This window comes from Sinocyclocheilus grahami, unplaced genomic scaffold, assembly GCF_001515645.1.
Source record: "Sinocyclocheilus grahami isolate Dianchi unplaced genomic scaffold, SAMN03320097.WGS_v1.1 scaffold148.1, whole genome shotgun sequence".
In the NCBI taxonomy this organism is placed as follows: Eukaryota; Metazoa; Chordata; class Actinopteri; order Cypriniformes; family Cyprinidae; genus Sinocyclocheilus; species Sinocyclocheilus grahami.
In genome coordinates, this window is record NW_015505327.1 from 114,037 (window position 1) to 127,113 (window position 13,077).

The window sequence follows — 13,077 nt, forward strand, 5'->3', positions numbered from 1 at the left end:
AGTCTCCATGTCGGGATAGAAAACAGTCAACAAAGTAAAATGATCTCAAACGTACGGCGCACTCTTCATTTTATCAAATGATCATAATCACATCTATTCAATTTACAATCCTGCTACTAGCATTTTATTCAGACTAAAACTCCTTTAATTCGGGTGAGAAAGCTGTTTTTCTTTTTGAGTGGCTTTTGAGCATCCTGTCATGCTGAGTGCTGCTGCATTAGACACATTTTGCTGCATTAAAGTTAACGATTAATCGATTAATTGATCGTTAATTTAAACAACGATTGATCATGGAAATGATAGAAAATTGACATCATTACTCTGCAGTGTCACCTCACAGTTAGCTGAGCAGTAAAATTAATCAACACAATGTGAGAACAAGCTTCAGAGCATGTTGGAACAATCCTTACAGCGTGACTTCTTCTTCTTTGAAAACGTGACTTTACATCAGATGCTCACTAGTGCCATTTACAGGCTTTGCTTTACAGACACACAGGCTTTGGTGATGTGATCCTGAAAGAATACAATAAAAATGCATTATATGCAATGACAATTATTTTTATTAGTAGTAGTAGCTACTAAAAAACAACTAAAAACATATTTGTCACAGATTGTATTGAAGGGCAGTGAGGAAGCAGGATTCAGATACAGCAGTACCTACTATTTTTATTAAGAAGATTACTGAACTCAGGGAAATGTAGGACAACAAACCATTCACATAAAAACGAATTCAGACAACAAAATACTAAAACTCTACTACTCTATACTGTAGGACCATAATAGACCAAAGGAGAAAGGAACAAAATACAACAGTATGCAATAATATAAAAAAAAGAATCACTAAGCAAACAAACACAAAACTAAATGTGACATTATATAATTTTTTTATGTTATGCACTGTTACATTTTGGAAATAAAAAAGGATCACATCACCAAAGCCTGTGTGTCTGTAGTTGCCCGTGTGTCACCAAAGCCTGTAAATGGCACTAGCAAGCATCCGATGCAAAGTCACGTTTTCAAAGAAGTCACGCTGTTAGGATTGTTCCAACGTGCTCTGAAGCGAAATTATAATCTTACATAGTGTTTATTCATATTACGGGTCAGATAACTGTGAGGTGACACTTCAGAGTATATTGTTCAAGTGTTTAAATGTGTAATCTCTTTGCTAGTTGAATTAATTAGTTACCATACAAATAAATAACCGCTCCGGCGCTCCCACGGACGGTTCGCTCGCACGCAGGTAACGTTACTGCCAGTGTGGATGAACAAATACTGAAGTTACAGTGGGCTTTATCATGATATCAAAAAGTAATTGCTGTTTGCTTATTATGATAATGTTCTTTAACTGTGCTTTCAGTCACTGAATTAATTATTTACTCAAAACTGTTAAATTAGATAAAATATAAATATGTATATTTTTGTCACGGCAGAGAAGAGTCAGGATCCAAGTGCGAGTGCAAAGGTAAGGTTTATTTAGTAATCACAATAACGGAGACACAAGGTGATAATCCTCGGGTCCTGGTCAGAATCAGAGCTCCACTGAGAAATCCCCTCAACCACTGCGTTGACCAAACCAAGGAGAAGGCGGAAGATCCGTACCCTGACTGAGCGAGAACTGGAAACAGAGAACTGACAGGGAGACAGGAACATGAGAATAATTTATAGATCATTAATAAATGGTTCACAGGTGTTCACTTTATACTAAGGTTCATTTTGACAGGTTATTAACGTTTATAGATCATTAATAAATGGTTCACAGGTGTTCACTTTACATTAAGGTTTACTTTCACAGGTTACTAACATTTATAGCTCATTAATAAATGGTTCACAGGTGATCACTTTACATTAAGGTTCATTTTTAGACATCATTAACGTTTATAACTCATTAATAACTGGTTCACAGATGCTCACGTTACATTAAGGTGCACTTTTACAGGTTATTAATGTTTATAAATCATTAATAAATGGCTCATTACATTACGGTTCACATGTAATATTGGAATTAACATTTTAAATATCAATATCTCATCATGTCATGGGTGTGCTTTTATAAAAAATTTTCCCAAAATAAAAATCAAGATGATAATTTCATCTTGATAAGCAAAATATATTGGTTTCTAATTATTGCTTTGGATAGGCATCATGAACGTTTGTGGAGAAACAGAGTAGATTCTGATAAGAAACATTGTAAGAAAAGTGACATGAGTCATGAGATATAAATGAGAAAACCATAAATACAACACCCATCAGTCTTGCTTAGGGACGTAACGATTAACCACGAGCCGGTTGAAAATCGATTCAAATATGTGACGATTCAAATCGGTTGAGATGCTAAACAAATCGCAATTCATTTATGTGTAGGAGTTTATATGAATGCATGTCTGAGGGGAACTTACAGTCTTTAGAAAAGTTTAGATGGTATTTTGTTTACAGCGCAAACCAAGGAAATGCTTTAAGCGCCACCTGCTGGCAGAGAGTGAATCTGCGTCTCATTCAGCTCATCCGCTGTTTCATGCAGATATTTTTATTTATAGTTTCACAAAACTGAAGTCAAACCATTCTGTTTTTGCTTCAAATTTCGAAATTATACAATCTAATTTGGTTTAAAAACTGCTCATGTTGCATGTATGCAGCATTTTTGTTTGGATCAAGATTAAAATGCAGTGGTTGCCTCTAATTTTAAAAGGAAAGAGCACAGACAAAGCCTTATTTTGTTTTTATGAAGATATTTTATTTGTGTTATTTATTTGATTTGGGGCTTGTTTTAAAATTTCAATGTTGTTATTTACATTTACATTATATTTACATTTTGTCATTTAGCAGACGCTTTTGTCCAAAGCGATTTACAAATGAGGACAACAGAAGCAATCAAAACCAACAAAAGAGCAGTAATATGCAAGTGCTTTATTAGTATATTATTATACTGTTATATTTCAATTTCACAAAGAAATGTGCAGCATTTTGTCCAAGCAATAATAAAAGGACACATTTATAATTTGTCTTAAATCTCATTTTATAAAAAAATAATAATAATAATCGTGACTCGAATCGAATCGTGAAATCAAAATTGTGAATCGAATCGAATCATGAGTTGAGTGAATCGTTACATCCCTAGTCTTGCTATAATAATACATTTTTGCTGCATCATGAAATAAATCAGGAATCTGATTTTGAGTGAAATAAGTATTAATACATATATTTGTTAAGCATTTATAACATGGCTCACTATTTGGCAGGTATTGCATTAAAATCACCCTTTTACTCATGCATTTATAACTGCTTATCAATGATTTACAATGCATTTGTAAGTGAGTTATTAGTCATTTATTAACACCTTTGTGGGAAGTCGTGGCCTAATGGTTAGAGAATCGGACTCGTACCGGCAGCTCTCGCCCACCTTCAATACCACGACTGAGGTGCCCTTGAGCAAGGCACCGAACCCCCAACTGCTCCCCGGGCGCCACAGCAAAAATGGCTGCCCACTGCTCCGGGTGTGTGTTCACGGTGTGTGTGTGTTCACGGTGTGTGTGTGCACTTTGGATGGGATAAATGCAGAGCACTAATTCCGAGTATGGGTCACCAGACTTGGCCACATGTCATGTCACTTTCACTTATAAACCCTTTATAAAGGGAACCTTAATATAAAGTGTTACCGAGAAATTGAACCTTGCATCACTTGCTGAATGAGAGTTCAAACAGCTGATAAAAATATCACAATAGTCCACAAGTAATCCACATGACTCCAGTCCATCAATTAACATCTTGTAAAGTGAAAGCTGCATGTTTCCAAAAAACATAGATATGTCTTAACTTTAAACCATCGCGTCTGCCCAAAATCCAGTCTGTAATCTTAATAATGCTTTATCCTTTGAAAAAGTCCATCCCTTTTGTCCTCTCACATCAAAATCCACAGACATATTTATTTAGAACTGTTTTAGACTTTTTTTGGCTTGTTCACTGAAGAAAGCAATATTATAGATAGAGGACTATTTTAACTGGAAGCAATTATTTGAAGTTAAAACATCTTGATTAATTTGTTTGTTACAGACATGCAGCTTTCACTTCACAAGACATTAAATGATGGACCAGAATTGAGTACTTGTGGATTATTGAGCTATTTTTTATCAGCTATTTGAACTCTTATTCTGATGGCACCAATTCACTGCAGAGGGTCCATTGGTGAATAAGCGATGTAATACAAAATGTATCTAAATCTGTTCCAGTGAAGATACAGAAGAAACGTATACATCTTGTACATCTGAGGGTGAATATATTTTCAGCAAATTTTCATTTTTGGGTGAACTATTCCTTTAATGGAGAATTATGCTTTTCCCCACTGATTGTGTAATTATGGCACAGACCAGCATGGGTGAACAAGACCATGCCTTGACCCCGTTTGGTGGGATCTACGAATTGATAGCTAATTAATGAAAGAACTACATAAGCAACAAAACTAGTAACAAAGAGGCATTCAATGTGTGAGTGTGAGCCCTCTGATTTTGTTTTAACACAAGCAGTGATGCAAATACAGTGTGTGTGTGAGAGAGTAAAAGCTGAAGGTTGATGAAATCTGTTATCAGTAGCTGGCTTTGCTAAACTGTGGAAATCTGTACAGAGAGAGAAGCCATGTGGGAGAAACTTGGCAATAATCTCATACTGGCAGACATGCAGCCAGCATACGAGGAACCTTTATTGCTTAAAAACCATAAAGGAACCCAGGCCATCCCATTCCTCACAGCTTGCTTATAAGGCTGTTAACAGACCCTGCTGTGTTGACCTTTTGATCAAAAACAGAGAGGAAGGCTCTCTTCGACCAGACTGACCTGAAACTGTCAGTGATTTTTTTTTACCCTAACACAGAATTCTCTATTGTGTGAGAAATTAAAACTTCCATTTTTATCTTTGTACTCATGGGGCATTATATTGACTGATTCCATAAATAGGAGCTTTCTGAATGGGTTGAATCACATAATCCGACTGTGATATTGATTACAAAGAATCGTTAGCTTGTGATCAATGTCCACATGGAAGAGGTCTGACTTGTGTCATGACCTCTTACCCAGAGTACTCTTTTGGGAGTCAGGGTTTCAGACAAGAAGTAAATTGATTACTTAATTTAATTACTTGTCTGGTATACTCAGGAAACAAAATAAATCCACATAGCATAATCAAGAACCACAGATGGCCAGACACAATGCCGTTCAAAACTGACCAATCCTTGTCAAAGCCTAACGGTTGCTGTGCATGCATGCTCAGGGTTTGAGCAGTCTTCTAGCAGATCTATACAGGTGGAGCTGGGGAAGGTGGAGGGTTTCTGAAGTGCGCTGCCAACTACTACAACAAACAAAAGCCAGGTATTTGAATATTGAGCAGCGAGCTCATTTGCTACCGATACAGGAGAGAACCAATCAGCTGCCATGTGACAATGATGTCACCAGGTCAGATTAAGCTAAACCTATCGGACTGCGCCATCTAGAGTTTTATGCCAGAACTCTGTATTTCTGTCATGATAACTCTCGGAGGGATTGGCATGGTAATGTACATGACAATGTTAATGTATTTGGTTTTGGTGGAATAGATCTGCTATGCTGCTGCAGCAGAGCAAGTAACGAGACTTGTTACTGCCAATACATCCACAACATGCTGCTGTAAGCATGTAAGAAATACTACTGCTGCACATATAACACATATGAATAACCCCTACAAAGCAGGAGACACGTTACACAAAACAATACAAACCAATATATGCATGGCGCTGAATATAAGGATAAACTGCTGCATCAGTGGACATCCATGTATCCACACACATGAAGATGAACAGACAAGGAAAGACAAGACATCCCCCACAAAGCAGATCTATCGCCAAGACATTTGTACTGCTGCTGCTCCGAAGAGCCATGTAAACCGCATGTATTATTATCTTTGTGTGCCTGGGCTACCACGCCGACTGGCTTAACAATAGTGGCCTACGACTATGTGAGCCTTGGCTACCACGCCAACCAGCTTAACAGTAATGGCCTATGACTATGTGTGCCTGGGCTACCACGCCGACTGGCTTAACTCTAATTAGACACGCACTGTGTGTAATGCAGGGGTGTGAAGTAACGAATTACAAATACTCACGTTACAGTAATTAAGTAGTTTTTATCAGTAATTGTACTTTTTTGAGTAGTTTAAAAATTGTGTACTTTTACTTTTACTGGAGTACATTTTAAGTGATGTATCGGTACTTTTACTCTGCTATTTTCCTCCGTTTGTGGTCGTTACATGCTTATTTTAATTTAATTTTTATCCATCAATGTGATTGGATAGATAGTAATAGGCCTGGTGACTTTCATCAAATCAAATTGTGCATAGAAAACTTTAACCGCCAACTGTTTATCATGGCTGCTGGAAGCGCATTCTTCAAGCATCAATTCAGTCGCATCTTCCTCTAACTTAATATGTTAAGGTAAATTTCCGATTTCTGCTTACTAAATGATTTGTATATAGGCTATGCTTGCCTATCTACACGGCCTGAAATTTGGTGTGAGGTTGCGGGTATAGTGTACAGTGTTAAGTGTTAACTCACGCAAGTTTGAGCGCGTGATGCGCGCTGTGAAAAAGTGTGTTGGAAACACAATTGAGGACCAATCTGCACCTTATTGATGTCCCGTGGTGTTAATATACTGCATCTGTGCCAGCGCATGATGTAATAAAACTGCAGCTCGTTAATAAACGTTTTTTTTTAATCCATTTTATACAATCCGCCTTCAATTAGCAAGTGCACTTGCGCATAAACAATTTTCAAGTTCAACACTTTTTGTTCCATTCAGTTGTGGATTCTGCTGATTCACAGAGACCGCCGCGGCTCAGCAAAGAGACGTGTGTGTGTGTGTGTTTTCCTTTGAAAAAGTTTCCCCAGAAATACTTCGCTATTTAATGCATTTTTCCTTACAAATTTTAATATCAGCATAACAATTTGTAAATGTGTAAAAGGTATGGCATGATGCCATCCTTCTAGAACAATGTGCATTTATGTTAAAATTGTAACATAAATTATCAAGTTTAGTTATTCTTATTTCTTTATTGCAAAACGCTAAAACTGGCACCGTTTTGGAGAGAAATGGGCTCTCATTTTAACCCATATCATGGTGTGTGATGCTGAACTATGAGTTTCTAATGGTGTTTGTATTTGCACTGTTCTAAACATTAATATTTTATGTGCAACAACAGCATGCTGTCTCAGTGGCCTTACACATGGTTTTAAATCTTTTTTTTCAAACTTTATGATTTAAATGGGGATGATTGTACCGAGAATAACTTTCATATTTTCTTCAACTGAATACTGTTTCCGTGCTGTTTTGATGTATTTTAAAGAGTTGGCAGTCAAAATTAAAACTGCTGGATGAAAGATATTCTTCATTCTTTATGACAAACAAGATCATGTGAATTACAGAATGTACAACATTTTTAAAATGTATAAATTGCAGTGTACAGCGTTTATTATGAGGGGGTAGAATCCACAGCTCAGTACTCACTACTCAATACTCATGAGTACTTTTAAATAGGCTACTCTTTTACTCTTACTCAAGTAGTTTTTTTGGACAAGTACTTTTACTCTACTCACACTACATTTTTTGGAAGGTAATGGTACTTTTACTTGAGTATATTTTTTCAGTACTCTTTCCACCACTGGTGTAATGTTAATTAACAAAATGGATATACGATGCAATCCGATAGATAAGACCCCAGCATCCACCTGAGCAAATATCATAACTTAGTCATTTAATATCTGCTGTTACTTTCTGAACTTCATCAGTCCCAGCGGCAGCATAACAGCTCGTTAATTCGTGTTCGTGCAATGATGAGACGGACAAAGTTAGCTGATACATGCCATTTTACTCTCTCGTGTGGATAAAATTATCAGGGTTACAGTGCACAAACTCCTGGGTGGACTGACTTGAATGAACAAATAAAGCAGAATATAAATGTTCTTTCTCCGTTTTATTAATTACACAACACACGATAGCACACGTCACACAAGCACATTTCTCCGAACTACCCTACCCATAATGCACTTCACTCAGAACTGCAACAACTATCGCGATAACTCTTAATTCTCTTCTACCGCAACACTATCGTTGATATGACTGTGATAAGCGCGTGCTTCTGACGCTGCATGCAACTGAAATCAACCACGCATTCATCACAATGAAAACATCGACCTTAGAAATAACGAACATGAACACTGGGATAATCACCGATGTATATGGAGAACCCCAGTTGAAATGCATACACAAGAATGCTTATTTCATTTAACCTTTCATTTCAGGTTTGTTACTATGTGTCCTCAGAGTGATTACAAGCTCTAAACTGCCTTTTGCTCCAGCTGTATAAACATGCTAAATGCTGCTGCTAATATGCTTAATATTTCGCTGCTGCATACAATGCAAACTGCTAACATTACACTTTAAAATTGTTTACGGTTGCTCATTTTGTATTCAGTTAGGTAGACCACGCAAATATACACAGCGAAATGGATTAAAAGAGCATTCACTCATCTTAGATATTGATTTAGGCTGATCTGAAGCGCTTTAATCAGCTGCCATGTGACAATGATGTCACCAGGTCAGATTGAGCTAGACCTATCGGACTGCGCCATCTAGAGTTTCATGCCAGAACTCTGTGTGTGTGTGTGTATATATATATATAGAAGATATATATATATATATATATATATATATATATACACACACACACACACACACATATATATACAGTTTCAGGGTCTTGGCAATATTCTTATAGCCTTTATGTAAAGCAATAATTATTTTTTTTGTGGCTGAACTGATTCATGCAGCACAGTTACCGTCAAAATTGGCTGTGATAAAAGTAACTGGGCATGCATCATGAGGTGCCATGTTGAACTTCCAGTGACCAGTATGAGAGAGTGAGAGCGATAACACCAAATTGAACACACCTGCTCCCCATTCACACCTGAGACCTTGTAACACTAATGAGTCACATGACACCGGGGAGAGAAAATGGCTAATTGGGCCCAATTTGGATATTTTCACTTAGGGTTGTACTCACTTTTGTGGCCAGCGGTTTAGACATTAATGGCTGTGTGTTGAGTTATTTTGAGGGGACAGCAAATTTACACTGTTATACAAGCTGTACACTCACTACTTTACATTGTAGCAAAGTGTAATTTCTTCAGTGTTGTCACATGAAAAGATATAATAAAATATTTACAAAAATGTGAGGGGTATACTCACTTCTGTGAGATATATATATATATATATATATATAACGTGACAGTCCAGTGACACCTTAATCCGATAACGAGTAATATCCATCAAAGTCTTTATGAAGGATCGTTATGGAAGTATGAAATATAAGAGGGATGAAAGGTCAAAGTTGAAGGCCCTTGCTACTAGCGGAAGCTCTGTGGAGCTCTTATGCATCATATGCGCAATGAAGGGTCACATATGCTAATGTAGGCCTTTGTTTAATTTTCCTGTGGGAAATGGTTAGGGCTGTGATTCCTGTGAGTGACGGTCCTGATAATTAAGTGCTTTTCATACCCACTCAAATATATGACCCTTTGGACTACTGAATATGGAAAAGCAATGATTTCACAGTTTGACTTTTCAATAACAGAACAATGCAACTAAGGCATTTTTATCCTAATTTCAGCTGGAAGTTAAAGTAGTTAGATTTATTCTTTTGTAGTTTTGTGTCCTCAGTCCACAGGACATGCATGCAAATGGAAGGCACAACCACAAGCTCTGCTATTCAGCACACTGGTGACCACAAAAACTTAGGCTACATTTACACAACAACGATATAGTCAAAAACGGAAAAGATTTCCCTTCCGTTTTTTAAAAAGTTTCACATATACACAACAACGTTTTCAAAACAATTTGCGTTTACACATATCCGCGAAAACGTATATGATTCATTTCCGCTGTTGGTTGTAATATTGGTGAAGTAAATCCATACTTTGCTGAAGAAGCGTTAGCAAACTCTTGAGCAGCAACAACAGTACCATGTACTCTGCCATTGTTGTGTATGTATGTTCGCGCTTGCCTTTAAAATAGACAAGTACTGCACATGTCTATATACCTAACACGTACTACACACGCGCATGACGTCACCGTTTTCAAAGACTCCCGTTTTGGGTGTTTACACGAAAACGATAACAGTGCCATTTTCAAAAACTTGCACTTTGAAACCCGTTTTCAAAAATATGTGTTTCAGTCCCCAAAACGCCGTTGTCGTGTAAACGAACAGGCAAGTGCATAAAAAGTTTCCCGTTTTTGGCTGAAAACGTTGTTGTGTAAACGGGCCCCTTAAATATAACAGAAACTATGATCATGTAAGAGAAAAATGAACATAAAAGACTTACATGCTAGAAGCTAAAAATTCACTGCCCAGTTTCAGTTAATACAACAAACATGATTCATGTAGTCATGCAATGGGTTGAACACAATTAAATTAAGTAACAAAATGTTCAGCAGTTGTTTTGATTTTGTAAAAGTGCACAGAATGAGTTACATATACACTCAAAATACAGTTTGCAGAAGAATTTTTTAGGAATTCATAATTTGTTTTGGTTCTTGCACAATTCTTTTTTTATGGACTAACTTAAATATAAAATATCTGATCCACTCAGTCAATGACATCCATATACAATGCCCATCGGACTATGGAAAGCCAAAAGGGTCAAAAAGTTTTTAAACAAAAAATAGAGTCAATTGGTGCATCCCAATTTGCATACTTATGCACTATTCTATGCCGTTTTGTAGTATAAAAAGTGCGAGCAGTGTCTTCACACTGAAAATTACAAAAAGAAAAAGTGCATATTTAATACCTGGATGATGCACTTAATAATATGAATAAAAAAGTGTGAAATGTTGGACACTTCATGCACTCAACTGTCGCAGCTTTATTTACATAGTCGAGGGGATAGGGTTATCAGACACTAATTATGAATAACAAAATAACCTTCTAAAATGTATACACTACATGGTTGAGTACATAATATATAAGTGCATAGTGTATAGTGTGTCATTTGGAACTAATCACATCTGGAATCCTGTGGAAGTCTTTTGTCGCGACACGTCACAACGCTCCGGTGTAGACACAGTGTGAGGCTGAGCCTACTTTAGGCTTTTATAATGACACCAACTGGCATGGATGCATGGTGTTTGTTTACTAACATCAGCCACTCCACACCAAAGCTTATGTTTTGTTTTGTTTGTATTCATCTGTTTTATTTTTATTTTTTTATTTTTTTTATTTTGTCTCAATGCATTCATCCATGATGGACATTATTTAATATTGATATTTTTTGTGTGTGCACTTTTGGTGGTTTGTATTAGTACAGCTGGGTGTTTTGGGCTGCTTAGAGAAGTGTGTGGGGGGGGGGGGGGGTCTTAAACAGAATTTTATCAGACTCCATTTAGGAAGTATTGAATGTATCATTCAAATCAAGTGTAAGTTATTTCACTGTTAAATGTCCATACCCTTTCCATATCAAAATATATATATATATTTATATTATAAATAACTCATTTACAAACACTGCATGAAAAGGGTCAAATCTGGTAATAACTGGCCATGGTAAACTACTGTGTAATTTCATGTTTGCCGGATGTATGTGGAAATTACCTAAGCCAAGTTACACAGAACAGTACATTTCCAAAAATACCCACATACTTGGTGTACACAGACATATACAGGAATCCATGAAGTTCCATGTACATATACTTGTTAATAAAGAATAACAATTTAGTCCCTCTGTAAATTCTCTTTGCCACCTTGAAGAATTCTCAGTTACTTAAAGTGTAGATAGACGGCCGGGAAGTAAGAAAACACACAGTCAAATGTATCCTCAATACTTCAATTTATTCATAGAAATACAGATATTATATAGGCATATGTCGAGGGGAGTTTCACCCTCTTTACCAATGAGGATATGAATAACATACACGTAGGATCTTTTGCCAAGAACATGTGTTTATATAAAATGGCCACATGTACAGAAAAACATGGACATATTAGGAATAGACTTTTGCGAAGAATGCTGAACTGTCTTCAGAGTTTCATCACGAACCTCATTCCTAGCTATCATGTCCTTATTTGGGACATTTGAACCAAGAGAAGCTAATGTATACATTTAAGCATGCATACCTCGCATATAAGTAAGACATATTTAAAACATAATATCAAGAGAGAGAGAGATGGATACAGAAGGGGGGATTCAGAGAGAATGCGTTGTATATATAAGAATGAGAGAGAGGGAGAAAAAGGAGGGGTGAGGCATGTCTGGAATCAACAGAAAGACAGAGAGTGTTTTCTAACAATACTGTACAGCTGAAACACTGCTGGTTGTGAGGACTGGTGGCTGTCAGATCTTTCATGTGTTAATGATCGGCCGTTAAATTGCTTGCTGTGCTCTCACGTATAGGTGGGGGTGAGCCAGGGAAGTTTCACAAAACAGCCTTTATATTTATATCATTTATATCATTATATAATTTTGACATAACCATTAGAGAACATATATATGTATGTTATATATTTTGAAGGCATTCTCTCTCTCCAGTTTCATTCTTCTTTCCAAATTATTTCACAGAAATTAAGACCTGGTCCTTTACTGGCATATCAGGAAAAGTGGTTTCTCTAGCAGTATCTCTACCAATAATGATTAATGCCCCCCCAAAAAATCAGTGTGTGTTATGAGGTATGATGTGTATCTTTTCCTAAGCAATAACAGTGGAACTGTTCAATGGTTATGTTTAGTCAAAACTAGCAAAGAGTATATATATATATATATATATATATATATATATATATATATATATATATATATATATATATTGTAAGAAATTAACTCATTTATAAGGGAATTCATTATTATTTTTATTTCTAGCTCAGGTTTTGAGAGGAATCAAATCTGAAGATTCGAAGTCAACCTGAATAGAACTGATTTCAAATTTGATAGTTTACACTTTATCAACTACTTGTCCAGCGAGACGTTAACGTCCGTGTATATTAACGATTCTGTTCATATTACTTCGTGGCCAACGA

At 36.4% G+C, this 13,077-nt stretch overlaps 1 long non-coding RNA gene across 1 annotated transcript; it reads left to right on the forward strand.

Annotated features, from left to right (window-relative positions):
* The first annotated feature begins 241 nt into the window (after positions 1–241).
* On the forward strand, positions 242–12,817 carry LOC107591958 (uncharacterized). The gene is made up of 3 exons (XR_001609933.1): positions 242–328; positions 2,102–2,113; positions 12,807–12,817. It is a non-coding gene; the product is annotated as an uncharacterized lncRNA (long non-coding RNA).
* The last annotated feature ends 260 nt before the right edge of the window (positions 12,818–13,077 follow it).